Below are 8,946 nucleotides of genomic sequence, written 5' to 3'. Positions count from 1 at the left end.
GCATATAACGCCGTTATGTGCCCAAGCGGTATTGTACGTCATCCTAGCACTGCACCCCGGGGCGTACGGTATATGGGAACGAGCACACGCCACGAATCATCTCGAATCACTCCCTACAGCTGTAAGGCACCTTGAAGCGTGCACCCCCAACATTCTTCTTTGCGCATCTGTGTAAGGTAAACTCTTGAGGAAACTCTGAACCAGCTCTAAGGAAACTAATCCGATTAGACGTTACTTTGACTCATCCTTTAAGGGACCCTTGTTAATTGGAGAAATCAATGATTTCGAATGAATTCTGTATGCGTTAAAAGACAGCTATACACAGAAAACATGCAGGACACTTCTCATGATGTTTCCCAAGCCGAAACACAGTGCGTTTTTCCAAGCCATCTGACAAAGCCCGCCCACTGAAAACTGCAGCAAATCGTGTAAAGACGTTCAACTTTGTAACTACTGCACACACAGGAAGCAGAATAAATTCCTCTTTTCAAACTGTCAAAGGTTTGCTTTGCGAACACTGCAGGACATCGCACAATCTCTTTTGAACGGGGACAAACGATTTCTTATGGGGCACAGTAAGTACAGATGTTTAAAAAGCTCCACTCATGCCGACGATGCAGCATGAAGAAGCGCAACCTAACGTTTGCATTCCTAGCAAATTCCTTTTATTTTTTGATAAATAAAGACAGTCTTGTTTAACAAACAACACACACAACATTTTACATTGTCAATTCAATTCAAATCAATGTATTTCTATATAGCGCCTTTCACAACAAGGTTGTCCCAAGGCACTTAACAATGCAAGTTGTTAAGAGCCTTGTGTCTAATATGCCGCCTAGGTTACGTGCTGTCTCTTTGAGGCAAATGTTTAAATCCTCTGAGTTAAGTGCTGAAGTTATAGTAGTCTTATCAGTATTGTTGCCTCCGATCAACAGATCCTCATTTTTCTCAGAGTTGAGTAACAAAAAGTTTTCACACATCCAAGTATTTCCTTCCTTAATGCATTTAACTAAACTGATAATAGAAGAGTTGTTGTTTGGTGTAAACAAAATGTTTATTTCAGTGTCATCAGCATATGAATGAAAGTTCATATTATTTTTTCATATTATCCTACCTAGCAGCAGCATGTAGAGAGAGAGAGCAATATTGGTCCCAGCACTGATCTTCTGGTACCCCAAATAGAACTGGTGACATTGATGAAGCAGTACAATTATTAGATATTTGAACATAATGAAAACGATGAGTAAAATGTGAAGTAAACCACTGAAGGACGGTTCCAGATAAGCCAACCTCAAACTCAAGCCTGTGTAACAAAACAGAGAGGTCAACCGTGTCAAAGGCAGCTCTAAGATCTAGAAGCACAAGCACTGTTGCATTCCCCGCATCAGTAGCTAAGAGAATATCATTTACGACTCTTGTTAATGCAGTTTCAGAAACCAGAATGAAATTTCTCAAGCATATTATTTGAATCCAGATACGATTGACGTTGGGCAACAACTATTCTCCCAAGACTTTTAGATTGAAATGGGACCTCTGAGACAGGCCTGTAGTTGTTAAGAACTTGTGGATCCAAATTTGACTTCTTAAGGAGCGGTCTAACAACCGCTACCTTAAATTGATCAGGTACAACGCCTGACGCAAGCGATGCATTCATCATACTAATTATAGGTCCTGCCAGTCCTTCGAGGGAATCTTTGACTAGCTGAGTGGGGATGGGATCTAGCGAACAGGTGGTTGACTTTGTCTTACGTCTGTGTTCATGAGTCCACCATAAGAAGAAATCTGAACAGGAGTGGTGATCATGCGAGGTCACCATGGAGGAAACCACTGCTCTCCCCCCCAAAAAAACCACCACTGCCCCTCTCAAGTTTGTTAAAGACCACATGGATGTTCCACAGCAACTCCTGGAACAATGTTCTGTGGACAGATGTGACAAAAGTTGAACTTGTTGGTAAATGTGCACAGCGTTATGTTTGGAGATAACAAAACACTGCATACCAACTCCAAAACCTCATCCCACCTGGGAAGCATAGCGGAGGCTGTACGGCTTGCAATCATCGAGGGACCGATGAATTCCAAGATGTATCAGGAAATTCTACAGCAGAATGTCAGGGTGTCTGCCTGTGATCTAAAACTCTAAAGACGCTGGGTCATGCAGCATGACAAAAACAAAGGAGTACATCAACAACAGAGTGGCTGAAACAGAAGAAATTCCGTATTTTGGGATGGCCAAGTAAGAGTCCTGACCCCAATCCCATTGAAGTGCTGTGGCGTGATCTGAAGCAGGCCGTTCAGTGCAAGACATCCCAAAAATATACATGAACTGAAACAGTTTTTCATAGAGGAATAGGCCAAAATACCTCCTAACCGCTGCTCAGGTCTGACCAGCCGCTACAGAAAGTGGGGGTTGAGGTTTTTGTCATAAAGGAGGTTCCACTAGCTCCTTAATATAAGGGTTCACGTACTTTTTCCATCAATGACCTTGATTGTTTAAACCATTTGGTCAATAAAGAAACAGCAATGTCAAATGTTGGGCGTGTGTTGTTTGTTAAATCAGACTCTCTTTATTAATTATTATGACTTAGATAAAGATAAGATCACATGTTAGGAGCCATTCATGCAGAAATCCACATCATTCCAAAGGGCTGTTTACAAAAGTTTTTCTCCCAACTGTATGTGAGAGAAAAGCAGAGACGCTCACTGAGTAAGGTGGGGTTGCAGCTTCACAAATCACAAGGACATTTGTACACTCAAAAAGGGACAGGAGCACCCCAGATGGGACTCGAACCCACAATCCCTGGCTTAGGAGGCCAGTGCCTTATCCATTAGGCCACTGGGGCACACTGGGTTGGGTCGATCACGCTGATGAAGAGCCAGTTTTTTTTTTCCTTTGCTTTTTCAAAGGGATCCCCAAAATTAGGAAAGTTAGGCAGCAGAAGGTTTACTGTGACCTGAGAAGGACCGGCATCCAATCACGGTGGTACACACACACACGCTCTCACTCATCTGAGCTACACGGCTACCAAGATGATCTCAGGTGCGCCGAGCTGGTACGGAACATATTGAACTGATTGACGGCGAATTGTCTCTCAGACAGGCTTTTCACCTCTGAGCTCCCTGACTGACAGTAATCAGCTAGGTAGTGAAACAGTCAGCTGCTTCTAAGCCTTAAACAGCTGCATCTCGGCGCTTCCACAGAGAGATGATTTGAAAGCCAAACATCGCCCATTGGGAACACCTTACTATCACTAGTTTAAGAGACTCTTAAGGTCTTGCAGAGGTGCCTGTCTAATAGCATGCGCTTTGCAAGCTATAGGTGTTTAGGCTGAGGCAGAATGCCTGTTAACAAAATGTTTTTCTAAAGGGGCCTCGCACTCTTTTCCAAGCAATGGTCACCATCCCCACCGAGTGTCACAATGTAGTCATGTCCTAGGACATCACCTGTTAGTCTCCATTTGTCTGCCACCAACACTTTAGGTTACGGGGTCACAACCGCACCCCGGAGACCAGAGGAGCCGTTGGCGTTCTGGCGGCGCAGATTGGGCTGAAGGTGGGGCGCTTGAATCTCGCTGTTGGAGGCCGTCTGAAACTGACCCAAGCCTTTCCCTTGAATTAAATGTAAATAAGAAATGAACCCCAGATGCACATGGAATCAATCACGTGTTTCCTTTGAGCCGTTTCAGAGACTGCTCCAGAGTTTACCTTGCACAGATGCGCAAAGATTAATGATGGGGGTGCACGCTTCCAGGCGTCTTACTACTGTAGGGAGTGATTGAGACAATTCGTAGCTTGTGCTCATTTCCCTCTATTCCCCGTGTTACAGTGGTAGGATGACGTAAATTCCTGCTTCGACACGTAACGGGATTATAATCAAGTGGAGGAGCTGAGGGCTTTAGTTTTGTTTCGTTTTCCATGGCGTTCGTAAGCGCGCAAAACAAAACAAGAAAACAATCCAACTACTCCAACTACAGGCTGATCAAGGTATCTCCCCTGCCAGGTAAGCCGAGAGCCGCAGGCGATGAGCCCGGAGCTGAACGGGCCCCACTGGCTCGTTTGTAAGGCCAGGTGCATTGCCAACCACGACCGGCAGGGCAGAGGCCTTGAAGGCGGCCTGGGCTCCTGCAGCTGTCCAGCCACGCACTCTGGTTTCTCTTCATCTCGTACAAATCTTTTGCCTTTTACTAAAGATTTCCAAGTAAAGGAGCATGAATGAGTTCCATACAATTTTTGTGCTTCCCTGCCTTCGGGTGGGGCGCAGCTGGGCTGGTCAAAGAGAGAAAACAAAACCGCTCACAATCGCTCTTATTACGGCGACTGTGGCCGTCTGCTCTGCGAGTCCTCGGTCTCCGCCTGTCTGATTGGCGCTCTTTCCTCTGGGAGGCGGGAAGTGTCCGGCCGCAAATATGAAGCGTTACAGCAACGACATGCCATGAGACGATTGATAACGATTTCCATAGGATCCCCGCGGTTGCCTGGCAACCGTCAGCTTTGTGCAGTGGCAGTATCGTAGCCTGTGAGGTTTAGCCGAGGCACGATTATTGCTAGTTGAAAACTTTTCTCGTCAGAGCGTGACATAGTCTTGCAGGCATCGTGCTGTCTAACTGCAATACTATACCGCTGGAGGAAACAGCCCGGGTTCAATGAGCCTTGGAATGTGACTAGGAAAGTGAAGCCTTTTGAAAGAGGTAATGTCGACGCTTTTTTAACAGAGCACCAAAAAAACGTCTTTTTTGAAGGACTGGGCAGTGAGCATTGTTGGTTCAGTGGTAGAATTTTCGCTTCCCATGCGGGAAGCTCTGGTTCGATTCCCAGCCAAAGCAGTGGCTTTTGCAGCGAGTGGCTCCATCACTTGCATCCCCTTGCAACTCGCAACTGAAAACCCACTGAAGCAAAACAGGTGTTAGCCAGGTCAGTACCCGGATGAGGGTGAGCTACAGGGAAAAACAAAGTTTCCAGCTGGAAGCGGTGTTAATGGTGCCGGTGGGGGGGCGCTCACCCTGAGGTCTGTGCGGGTCCCAATCCCCCAGCATAGTGACGGAGACGCTGTGTTGTAAAAGGGCGCTGTCTCTTGGATGAGATGTAAAACCGAGGTCACAGCGCTCTGTGGTCATTAAAAATGACCACCAAAACCTTTGACAAAAGCTCTTGGTAATTGATGGTCTTCAATAATGCTTCTCCTTTAGGTACATTTTAAATCAGCTGAAAAATGCTGTGAAATGGGGGGTCACTTCACGCCAGTGTAGGATTTGGGTTACAAGAACTATAAAACTGCACGAGAAAGCCCGTACACTGAATTACACGGCTTTCAATTCAAAGGAGGGCAAAAGAAATTCCCTGAGTTCGATTTTTTGCAGCACAGAGAGGATTGCTGTCGTGAGGCTGGTTAGCTCAGTTGGTGAGAACTAATAACACCAAGGTTGTGGGTTCGAGTCCTGTACGGGCCAGGTCCTTTTCTCCTCTCTTACAAAAGCTATTAGGTTCCTTTCCGTGGTGAGATGGGTTGTCATGCAATGCTGCTACATAGTGCCGACAGACAATTAAATGACAAAAATGAAGAAAGTTAAAGCAGCTGGAAAGGTTTTCTTACAACTTTTGAGCTGACACAGTTTTGGAAAATGTTTTCTTCACGCTGCACTGTACCACATAGGCAGCCAAGAGTCTCCAAAACAAAACAGAATTGACAGTCATATAATGTCCATTAACCCCGGTTTTAAACACAGCATCATGTCTGCCATCATAAGAATATGAGTCCAATATTTTAGAATATAGTCAGAATGTCTTCTAACCTTACCTGTGGTGTCTTTAATCCCTATTGCTCAATGCATGGTGTACGTACTGCATACATGTGTCTTGAGAATGAGGAATGGGCCCCTAAGACATTTACCTGTTTCACAAATGATCGGATTTTACTAGAGATTCTGTTTGGGATTCAGATGTGCATTCGGACAGCAATTCCTTTCAAGAAATGATACGTTCTGGATGAGGTCAAAGGTGCTGGAACACTGTATTTAGGATGTGTTTGCAGTGATTGTGTCTCCTGCTTCAACGCAGTGATATATAGATGTGCTCCTGTAATTTATTGGTACATGCCCAGGGCAGTAAGTAGTCTGAGGATTTATTTCCAGAAGGCATAGAGCAGTGAAACAGTGAAGTAGTGCAGCACACTGGATCATTATATTATTAGAATCTATTCTACCTAAATTATTACATTATACACAACTTGAGCTCTCAGCACCGTACTGAGCCCAGGTGTTTTTCTAAAGCTGTCAGGTGCAGTTCATTTACATGAAGGAAATCTCTTACTGGGTACGATTACAATGCAGTAAGTAGCACAGGCTACTTAGGGAGTAGGCTGATGTGTTTAAAAACAACCAGCGCCAGGCAGGAGTCAAACCTCCAAACTCCTAATCCATAGTCAGACACATTATCCATTGCACCACTGGCCCTGGTGTGACACTGCAGGACTGTAACCCAGTGAGCTTAGCACTGCAACTAGTAAAATATTACCCCCGGTCCATTCTTTTCCAAAAGTGAGAAACACCTGTTTTCTACATTTTGTCTGTTTTAAAACCATATCTCTTTAAACCAAACCAAGAGTTTGTCTTTTGCACTGATATTCTGATTCATTTCGATTTCAAAGAAAAAAAAAACATTACCTTCCAAAGCATCATAAAATTGTCCCTTCCTCCAGACTCTACTTCTCTCTTGTAGTAGTACAGCAGACCTTTCCAGGTGAGCAGATCACAGAGTCCGAAATGAGCTTCCTCCATCAAGCAAAGTACCTGAACATGACTCTGTCATCATAAAAGCGCCCCTGTAATAAAGAAATTAAATCCGAAATCAAGAGGGCAGTTGCCTACTGAAGTTCAAGAAGTCATAAATTTTAACCTAGCAACACATTAAAGGCTGCATCTATACAAGTACGATTCTAGAAATGCTCACCAGATTACGTTTTAAGAAAGAACTGCGCCTCCGGTTCCGCCGAGATCTTAACTCGGATGGCAGGATTCAGAGTCTGGAGTGTGGAATGATGGCGCATGGAGGGTCCACATACTGTGGATCCCTCAGTGATCTTCCGCGTGTTCAAACCGCCAGCGTGTGACTCCCCTGTCCCCCTGACCTCATTGCTCTGCTCTCGCCTCTCTGCAGCTGAGCACGACTCATGGTAAAGTGGAAAAAAATATGCCCTCAACGTGAGATTTACTCTGGAGTGAGGATAGTTGTTACCTTCTTATCGTTAAAACGGATGTATGTGATGTGGCGACTAGTTTCTTCTCCATTAGCAGGCTTAAGGTTAAAGAAAAAAACATTGCTGACTTCTTTTTTTTTTGCCAGCCGTGAGCGCTGATTAGCGAGGTTTGTATTTCATGTTTTGCAAGTTGCATCCATTTTAAGAAAAACAAGTCGTTCAAGACAGGAAATGAATACTTGCATTTAATTAAGTCTAGACGTATGCGGTTGTCCATAATGACCAGTTCTGTTCGAGAACACAGAACAAAAAAAGGCACCGCTGGGATTCGGACCCAGGATTTTCTGTTTACTAGACAGGCGCTTTAACCAACTAAGCCACGGCACCCCAGGAGTGCTGTCCTTTTGCAGCCACTTGGACACACCACTCAGACACATCTGCATTCGGTGTGTGCTCCGCCTGCTCGCTGAGCAAGTTGCCACCTTTACATACAATAGCAACATCGACACCAAGAGAAAGGATGACAAATGGCTTTTATCTGGAACTTTTCATGTCCAAGGAGCTCAATGTGCTTTCTGTGTACAACAGGGCCACTGAACTCCACACTGGCCACTGAACCACAGCAGTGGCTTGCTGGCTTGACATCTCCCAAGGAAAATGTTGAAATCGCATGTGGAACAGGAAAATGACCCTCGAGTATGAGGGAAAAAAAAGAAAAAGATCAACTGGAGTGCGCCAACCCATGTCAGGACAGCCCAGTTTCGTTGACGAGTTGGCCGAGTGGTTAAGGCGATGGACTGCTAATCCGTTGTGCTCCACACACATGGGGTTGAATCCCATCCTTGTCGCTCTCCATGTCTGACACGTGTGCCTGTGCGCCTTTGGCCCTCCTGTTGTTTGCTCCGGTACTAGAGCCGTACATTTCCTAGCGGTGGCTGAACATGGTATAGTAGGCTAATGTCAGTATCGAGCAGTGACAGTAACAGTATTTACGTGCCGCTGCTCCCAAGTGGCTCTGGTTTGAGACTGTGTTTTCACTTACTTGCAACGCAAACGGAGAAAGCGATTTTTGACAGTCTCTCGAGAGACTGCGCTAGGTGTTTAGGGATAGACTTTGTCAGTTCCCCCTGGGATGATGGCCTCTCAATTAGTTTGTGATTCCTCTAGACGTTTATACACTAGAAGCCTGCTTCATGGCTTAAATCCAAGCTAAGGAAACGAGTTAGAGGTCTGATGCAGAACTGCGAATTCAATGAACGGGAACACTACAGTACATTGCACTGTGTGTGTTAGGAAAGCTGCCCCCTTCTGTCCCTTGTCGACCGAACAGAGGACTGTAAAGGATACCGCCAAGAAACTTTAGGATGCTGGTTGGAATCCAGCTCCAAAGAAGCCCCTTTGGGTGTTATGTCATCAAAAAGTAAGAACAGCGAATCTCCCTTTAATCAAAAGCGCAACAGAACTGTTTTCCGTGGAGGAGGTTTCAGACCCGTAGACCTGTTTTATTCGTAGGGCAGGGCGCATTCCCAAACGCGAATCTCATGTTTTAGAAATGCTTTGGGCGGCGTGAAGTGAAAATAAGAAATGGGCTCCAGATGCACATGGAAGCAATCAAGTGTTTCATCCGAGCTGTTTCAAAGACTGCTCAAGAGCTTTCCTTTCACAGAGGCGCAACGATTAATGATGGGGGTGCACCCTTCAATGCGCCTTATGACTCTAGGGCGTGATTGAGACGTACGTAGCGTGTGCTCATTTCC

At 45.3% G+C, this 8,946-nt stretch overlaps 2 non-coding genes and 1 pseudogene across 2 annotated transcripts; 2 read left to right on the top strand and 1 right to left on the bottom strand.

The window, feature by feature from the left end:
• Nucleotides 1-2,767: 2,767 nt before the first annotated feature.
• On the bottom strand, nucleotides 2,768-2,840 carry trnar-ccu (transfer RNA arginine (anticodon CCU)). Its single transcript has one exon. It is a non-coding gene; the product is annotated as a tRNA-Arg (tRNA).
• Nucleotides 2,841-4,137: 1,297 nt separating this feature from the next.
• LOC148631440 (U5 spliceosomal RNA) lies at nucleotides 4,138-4,254 on the top strand. The gene has a single exon (XR_015934759.1). It is a non-coding gene; the product is annotated as a U5 spliceosomal RNA (small nuclear RNA).
• A 230-nt stretch (nucleotides 4,255-4,484) lies between these two features.
• LOC148631439 (U4 spliceosomal RNA) lies at nucleotides 4,485-4,564 on the top strand (annotated as a pseudogene).
• Nucleotides 4,565-8,946: the final 4,382 nt, after the last annotated feature.

The sequence above is a fragment of the Lepisosteus platostomus genome, unplaced genomic scaffold, assembly GCF_059453375.1.
Source record: "Lepisosteus platostomus isolate fLepPlt1 unplaced genomic scaffold, fLepPlt1.hap1 Scaffold_77_H1, whole genome shotgun sequence".
In the NCBI taxonomy this organism is placed as follows: domain Eukaryota; kingdom Metazoa; phylum Chordata; class Actinopteri; order Semionotiformes; family Lepisosteidae; genus Lepisosteus; species Lepisosteus platostomus.
The sequence above is the reverse complement of the archived record's forward strand: the minus strand, read 5'-3'. Positions and strand labels throughout refer to the sequence as shown.